Consider the following 8,665-nt stretch of genomic DNA (forward strand, 5'->3'; position numbering starts at 1 on the left):
CACACACTTGCAAACACACACACACACACACACACACACACACATACACACACACTTACACACACACACTCGCAAACACACCCACGTACCCACACACACAAACATAGTGTTACGTTGGTAGAATCACACACCAAAAGGGGTTGATATTGAGGGTTCCAGTGGCCGAGTGGTTAGTGAATTCAGGCTCACAGTAGTGTCACGGGTGAGTTGATGACACGGCGTTGAGGTGGGTTGCAAAGAGGTTATTATACGAGAACTCCCAGCAGTGACGTCACACGTGCCAGACATGACAGGGCCTTCTTACTCTCATCGGCATAGCCCGCGTGCCCCCATGTACCCCCATGTACCCCCATGTGCCCCCATGTGCCCCCATGTACCCCCATGTACATGAACAATTTGAGAAACCACCCCACTCCTCATGAGCTATGGTATATTAAACACCATCCTGCCCTCACTATTTCAGTGCAAGCTTGTAGATTTCTTTCTGAAACCTCCGAGACGCCTCTGCGTGTGTCTCGAAAAATACTCACCCGTCTTTTGAACTGTGAATGTTTTGCCCTGTTCAGTGTCCCAGAATGGGCACACGCAGCCTTCGTTCCTTCACGTGAGGAACATCACTGCCACGAATTCTAGTACAATGTAACTGAGTAAAAACCTCTTTGGCTCACAGTAATGTCAAAGGTGAATTGGTGACATTTCGTTTAGGTGGGTTAACACTGGGGGTGAGTCCTCGAACAAACCACGAGAACACTAGCTCTGAAAAATGGTGTAGTAGAAGTATAACGCCTCTTTCAACACTATTAGGTTATTTAAGAGGCGGTACCTCCGAGTTTAACGTTCATCTCCGAAGGAACTGAGCCAAATGGGAAATTCATGTAAAGTGCTTTAGCTAGGGATACAACGTCGGACCGAGCAATCTCATTATTACGGGTCTGGTAACTTAACCCCTGGCTACCAATGCCACCACCCTAGCTCTAAAAACAGGACGCTGAGCAGTAGCGACCAGCACTGGCCTGTTTGTGAAATTGTCAGTGAGTGTATTGGTTTGATTTTGTGTATTTGGTAACTATGATAAAATATTATTTGCAAGTTTGTATTATTATGTATATTTTGTGTTTAAGTATGGATGTGTCTACGGATATTTATTGACATGTACGTAGGTATGAATGAAGGCTATTGTAGTCCAAATCTCCCCATGGGGGTAAAATAAGTGGGATTTATTTTATTTATCATTATCTGTTATGGACAGGCCTGGAACTCAAAGACACGTTAGGAAAGCGGAAGACCGGAAGGAGTGGAGGAAGCTGGTGGCCAAATCTTCAAAAGCAGCCCAATGGACACCCAGTACACGGGATAGGTGAAGGTGATCTATTATTAGGATCGGTTGTTGGTTTTTTTAGTAAAAAGAAGCACATCGACACAATAATGGTCATACTATAAGGACAGAGAAAGACAAACAAAAACTGCAAAAAACAGGGGTAGGGGGGAATAGGACATATCAGTGGCGTCCTGTAACCCTCCCCAAGATCACTAGGTGCAGTGAAAAGGGATGACGGATGGATATAACCAATACAGGAAATTAAAAAGAAGTAGGACTTTACAGTAACATCTTATAACCACACGTTGATGGCCTCTGCAGCAGATGTTCTCATCTCCAGCTGGACCAACACGAAGGGATTTTAATTATATATAACATGAACTTTGTCTTTTTACCAGGTCATGCCCCCCCACCCCCTCCACAAACACACACACAAGCACACACATACACACGCGTGCGCGCACGCACACACACACACACACACACACACACACACACACACACACACACACATACACACACATACACACACGCACACAAATACACATACGCACATACAGACACATACATACATACAAACACACATACACACACATACAAACACACACTCAAACACGCACACAAGTACACACAAACATACACACATGCACACACACACACACACACACACACATACACATACACACGCACGCACGCACGCACGAATGCGTGCTTGTGCAAGCTTCACGTTGGTTGAATCACGCGATGGGTGAAATTAGGATTGGTTGATTGTTTTAAAGTAAATAAAAGCACAAGAAAACAACAATTAGCAGTTTGTTCACTTTCTTCTGTCCTTGTGAAAACAGTTCTAGCTCATTTATTAATTTGCCAATGCGCACGTTACTTTGCTTATACGCCAGCGAGCAAAACATAACTTTTTAAAATATTGATAAAGTTTTTGATGATAGTAGTAGTAGTAATAATAATAATAATAATAATAATAATAATAATAATAATAATAATAATAATGATAGTAATAATAATAATAATAATAATAATAATGATAATAATAATAATAATAATAATAATAATAATAATAATAATAATAATAATAATAATAATAATAATAATGATATAATAATAATAATAATAATAATATTAATAATAATAATAATAATAATAATAATAATAATAATAATAATAATAATAATAATAATAATAATAACAATAGCTTTTGTAAAACGCATATCCCCGCTCGACAGCATTTATGGACTGTGATTCATAGCCAAGCGTTTAAGTGGGGTATTAATTAAAATTGGTAACATTTAATGTTTTAGTTGAGTACTGTTAATAACCTATCATTTGTTAAACCTACGATGGACCAACATCAAAGTAAACGTGTTGGAGTCTATCATGATAGGAGCAATTAACTACGGCACTAAACAGTTATTGTGACCATCTCCAGTTGGAGCTATGGTAACACTTAGATATATGTAATTAACCAGTCAACGTTATAAAAGTGAAGAAGCATATTTACTTATTTACCTATCTATCTGTCTATCTATCTATCTATCTATCTATCTATCTATCTATCTATCTATCTATCTATCTATATTTAAACATTCTCCTGTGTGTTTATTCTAAGACTATCAGTTAATTTCAAAATCCAAAACGCTGCACATTTTGTTAACAAACAAAAGTGTGGTCATTCTCCGTAAGGGAAAAGTAAGAAAGACAAGCAGAAACAACAGAGGAAGGGGGAGGGGAGTAGGATTTTTCAGTGGCACCCTCCAACCACTTGTTGACCGTCTCAGCATAGATGCTGTCACCTCGAGCTGACCCAACAGGGAGGTTTATTGTTCTACCAGGTAATGACCCCCCCCCCCCCCCCCCCCCCCCCCCCCCCCCCCAGCTTTGCGTCGGCAGAATCAATCAATCAGTGAAAGGGATGGTACTGTTTATTTGTTTCAGTAGAGGTTTTACGGCAACTACAAAAGGTCATATGAGCGCCAGAAGATTAGAGCTGTTACAAGAGAGTAACAAACATAAAAAAGAAGGAAGGGAGATAAGGACGATAGATGTTTGATAGGAAAGAAGAACAAGCAAACCACACCAGAGCACCCGCCAACCACCTACGATGATACTGTACTGGGATTGATTGGTTGTTTGAGTGAGTAAATACAAAGAGTCTACATAACAAGAGGGGCCACTTCTCTCTTTGAGCCAATTAAAAAGGCGTCCTCAAAATTCGGTGGCGCCCTCTTCGCAAAAGCGCACCCTTTGCGAACAGAGTTACCCTACTTGAGTTTAAAAAATCAAAGTGAAACTAGCAAGTTTTGTAATAAATTTCGGAAGAAAGCATTTTTTAAATGGTTACGCTGACAAAAAACCTCTTCCGGAGGAAAGGATAATTGTTTTCTTCGTTTAATTTGACTTTAGAATGAAGGGCGAGAAGTCATTAAAAAATTTTAAAAACTAAAAGTCCACACTGAACGAACCCGAACTGCTGATGAACAGCAGTCGATCTGCGCACGCAAGGAGGTGCTATTCCTATTCTTCTTCTGGAAAAACGAAAGAAAGCTTCAAAACAGACTGTAGCGCCATCTGAAGCAAAGACCGAACTTCCTGCGGACACTTTTTTGGCTGAGTGGCCCATCTTGTTATTCACTATCTTTGGTAAATAGAAGCACACCAATACAGCAAATGTCGTTTACTACAGGGAAAAAGTCAGATAGACAGAAACAACTACAGAGAGGGGGGAAATGGTAAGACCTAATCGTAGCAGTAGTAGCGACCTCCAACCACCCGCTGGTTGTCTCATACCCACTTCACATTGCCCGTTTGATACATATGATAATATTATCTGATATATTCTGATATATTTGATACATTTGATGCATCTGATATATTCTGACATGTCTGATATATTTGATACATTAAAATTGGATAAATTTGATATATCTGATATATTTGATACATTTCATACGTATGATATATTATCTGATACATTTGACACATATGATACTTCAGATACATTTGATATATTTGACACATTTGATACATTTGATACGTTTGATATGTTTGATACATTTGATACCTTTGATATATCTGATATTTGATACTTTCGATACCTTTGAAACATATAGGGTATGCTCAGGTTTTCCTTCATGACGGGCAAAAGCTACCGGTTTGAAACAATTTGATCAAACAACTATGGTTGATTTTGGAGACTTTGATCAAATTGTGGCGAAATAGTAGCCTTTTCACCCCCCACCCCCCACCCCCTTTCCCACCTCGTGGATGGAAAGCTCCCGATTCGAATCCGGGTGGCGATCGAATAATTCTCTTCTCTAATTGTCTCCTTTCACCTCCTTTCCTGCTCTTTAGCAATGTTCTGTCGTCTACTGCCGTCTCCTCTTTCTGCCCCCACCCCTCACCTCCTTTGCTCCCTCCTCTGGGCTCCTGACTCTTTCTGCAGCTTTTCTAGTGCTACTCCTTGGCTCCTTCTTACTGCTGTCTTTGAGCCACACCCCTGATCTTCTGGTAGGAAAGATCTACACCTAGCCCTCTCGGACAAGGGCGAAAAATATCGGAGGACCCGTGAGCAAGTTGCGCATGCTAAAGATCCCTTACAGCAGTAAGGAGGAGCCAAGGAGAAACAGTAGAAAGGCTGCAGAAAGCGACAGGAGCCCAGAGGAAAGGGATAAATGGGGTGAGGGGGTGGGGACAGAAAATGGAGACGAAAGCAGACGACAAAACATTGTTAGAGAACAGGAAAGGAGGTGAAAGGAGACATTTTTAGAGAAGAAACATTTTCCGTCGCTACCTGAATTCGAACCCGGGACTTTTGAATGAGAGGCGAACGCCTTAATCTCTAGGTCACGAGAGCACCTGACTAGCTTCTGTGGCCAGAGGCTCACGTGAACTGGAGAACAGGCAATGAAGAAGGGTGCTGCTCACCGATGAGATCAGATTCTGTGTTGATCTGGCAAATGGGCACGTCCCTGTGTGGCGCATAATGAAGGACACAGGGAGCTGCAGAGAGCCTTTGAAACAATTTGGTGTTGTTTGGACACCTTCAATTATTTATTGAGATGTTATTTGTATATATGAATTATATTGTATTTGTAAATGTTTTAATTCCACGTCGAATCAAATAATATTTGTTATCTTTTTGGGACACCTTAAAAAGTTTCTTGGTGTTGATTTTGTATAAATTGTATTTGTAGGTGTTTTACGCCCCCATCGACAGAATTTAGACAATTTAGAAGGCGGGTTGCATCGACTCTGCCAGTCAGGGCCAACCCAGGCTTAAAGGATACAACGTGTCAACAGAAAGACGGACACACCTCGATAAAACTTCTAACATAAGAATTGAAATCTTGTCTTTTATATGCGACGGCGAAGTATCTAACCACTGCACCATGGATGTCGATCTTAACATTATAACTGAAAGTGAACGTAATACGGGGTCCCCCATTGGAGGATCGGGTCGGGTCGGTTTGCTAGCTAGATTGAGGGCTCAAAGCGGCTATCGTGACACAAGCCGATCGCGCCCGACTCGTCGCCTTAAAAACAAACGCATTTGTTTCCAGGCGATGAGAGGGGCGATCGACCCAACCCGACCCGACCCGATCCCAACCGCAATGGGCACCCCGTAAAAGGTGTTCTTGTCAAATGTGAAAAAAGAACAGAGAGCATGGTAATACCTAAAATATAAATAACAATCAATCCTATTGTTATGTTTTAAGTAGGTGTCTTTACGCCCCCATCGACACCATTTAGATCATTTAGGAGAAGGGCTTCCGCCCCTGCCTGTCGGGGCCAGCCCAGAATGAGAGGGATACAACATCCCAGCAAAAAGACAGATACATGTACTCGATAAAAAAAATCCTCCCACCTTGGAAGTGAAATGGGATCTCCTGCGTGTGACAGCGAAGCCCCTAACTGCAATACCAAAATGCTGGTAATCCATTAGTGATCCTATAAAGCTGACTCAAATGTGTAAAGATTAAACTAGGTCTAAAGTTTAAATTATATAGGCTTATAATTGAAGATATCAAATAAGAATACGGCTCAGTCTCATGAAGCCTACCTGAACTTTGCCTATTTTTTACCTTTTAATACTGGGTTTGATTTGTTATTAACTTGATTTATTTTTATTAACTTGATTTATTTTTATAAAATTGTAGTTTGTGAATGACTTAGTTGTTTCTTGATCTAATTGATTTCATAGGCTGGTCTATATTTTACAGGTACTGTGTCAAGCTAATTGTCAGTGTCCTCATTATTTCTAGAAATATTCGTATCCTATTTTTCATTTCACCCCTTCAGTTACAGGGGATGGTAAATGTACCTGAGAATTAAAAAAAAAATATTCCATGTCTAATGAGTCTTTCATTAAAAAGAGTCAAATCCTGAAAAACTGAAAAATGTTCTCGCACAACAGAATAAGGATTTGTTTTTATCAATCAACCATTTTCCACTGCTGCATGATATGTTGGACAAATTAAATGCTTTGAAAACTTTTTAAAAATCGCCAGCACCTATTTTGGCAGCCTTTTTTCGGGGGGGGGGGGTTAGTGTTTTACGGCGTTCGTAACCGCATAAGGTCATATGAGCGCGCGGGACACATTAAGCATTTTCAGTTGGTAGGAACTTTGGAATTTTGCCAGAGTGGTGGCAGAAGCCTATTTTTATCGATTCTAGACCGCCAAGGGATCTTAAATGTGCACAACTTGCACACGGGTTCTTCGGGATTTTTTTGCCCTTTTCCGAGAAGGCTTACTAGGTGTTAGATCTTACCTACCAGAATATCAGGAGTGTAGCTGAAAAGACAGCAGTAAGAAGGATCCAAGGAGTAGCTGTAGAAAGGCAGCAGAAAGAGACAGGAGCCCAGAGGAGGGGGCAAGGGATGTGAGGGGGGAGGGGGCACGAGAAAGAAGCTGAAATGTTCGTATCGTCCACCTATATGTACTCCTAAGTAGGACATACAATTTTTCTTTAGAGTTCAGAAATAACCGGAAGAAACAGAAATGTGATTTCCTGGGAGACTTTTTATATTTCTATGGTTCTAAATTAAATCAGATTGTGTTAGTGCTAAAAGACGACTGAGTGGGTCAGTTTTTTTAATTTTTTAAAGTTATTATGACCAAAAAAATCCAGTTCTTAGAACACTTGACTAAAATGTATTGAACATCTTGCTTTCACCAGAAACCGAGGAGGTCAAAGAAGCAGATGTACGTCAAGAATATCTTACTTTAAACTTGAGTAGAAGGGTGGCAGGAAAAACCAGGATAGTGTAAGCCTACATGTAGGTCTGTTAGGAACATCTGAGCAAAGAAATAAGTGTTCTCAATATTATAGCCGATGTCTGTTTCAGATCTTGCACTTGAAGAAGAAAGCGGACCGCTTTGGCCTTACCGGTCTGGGTGGGATTTAACACCTTGGCAGACAGAAAGATACCCCTTTTAACAAACAAACCAAAAAAAAAGACCCAAAAAACACCCAAAAAAGACTTCCCCTCACATGAATCGAACTCACGTCTTCTGCTCGCAACAACAAACAGCTGAACCATTTGATGCGCAACACAGACGCAGGTGCGAGTTCAGAGCTCAACAGAACCTGATCTTTTTCACAAATTCAAACCGATTGTAACAAGTCTGGGAGCTGCCCGCATCTACATCTTGAAAACCAAACACAAGAACAGCTACATCAGTGATTGTCAACTTTTTTTTTTCAATAGCCAGCGCTCACTTTTGCCGCCCACCTACATGTCGTATTTCCAAGTAGTGCATGAAATAACACGACCTTCTGTCACTACCCAGGTGATCCCCAGTGCCCACCAAAATGTCCATATCGCGCATTTGTGGACGGTGTTGTCCAAGTTGGCAATCACTGGGCTACGTTGACAAGGAACGTCAGGGAAAGTAGGCGTCAACTCAGTTCTGCTTTTCAGGGACCATCTACAATAAGATTTTAAAATGAAGGACTTGCAGTCGAACCTGCTCTTTGGCGCTAATATGACCTTAAGCAGTTGCGAGATCCGTAAAACCTCAGCTAAAACTAAAAGAACCTGCTCTAACAGTCACCTGTATAAAGCAATCACCTAAACAAACGGCCACTCCCCCCTGATTTATTTCCCCCCCCTTTTTTTTACATTATAATAACAGTGTGTAAGACCTACCTAACACAACCACATTTCTCCTCGACAATGGGTGGCCGTCTTAAACAATTTCGACTGTACAAGTACCCATCCAAAACTCAGTCTTGGCAAGTAGCTACCTCAGAATTACAAAGTTCTATCTGACATTTTTGGCTGTTTTGAGTGACGAAGACCTTGAGGTCAGAAACCAATAAATGTTCTAT

This window comes from Aplysia californica, unplaced genomic scaffold (assembly GCF_000002075.1).
Source record: "Aplysia californica isolate F4 #8 unplaced genomic scaffold, AplCal3.0 scaffold00129, whole genome shotgun sequence".
Taxonomy (NCBI): domain Eukaryota; kingdom Metazoa; phylum Mollusca; class Gastropoda; order Aplysiida; family Aplysiidae; genus Aplysia; species Aplysia californica.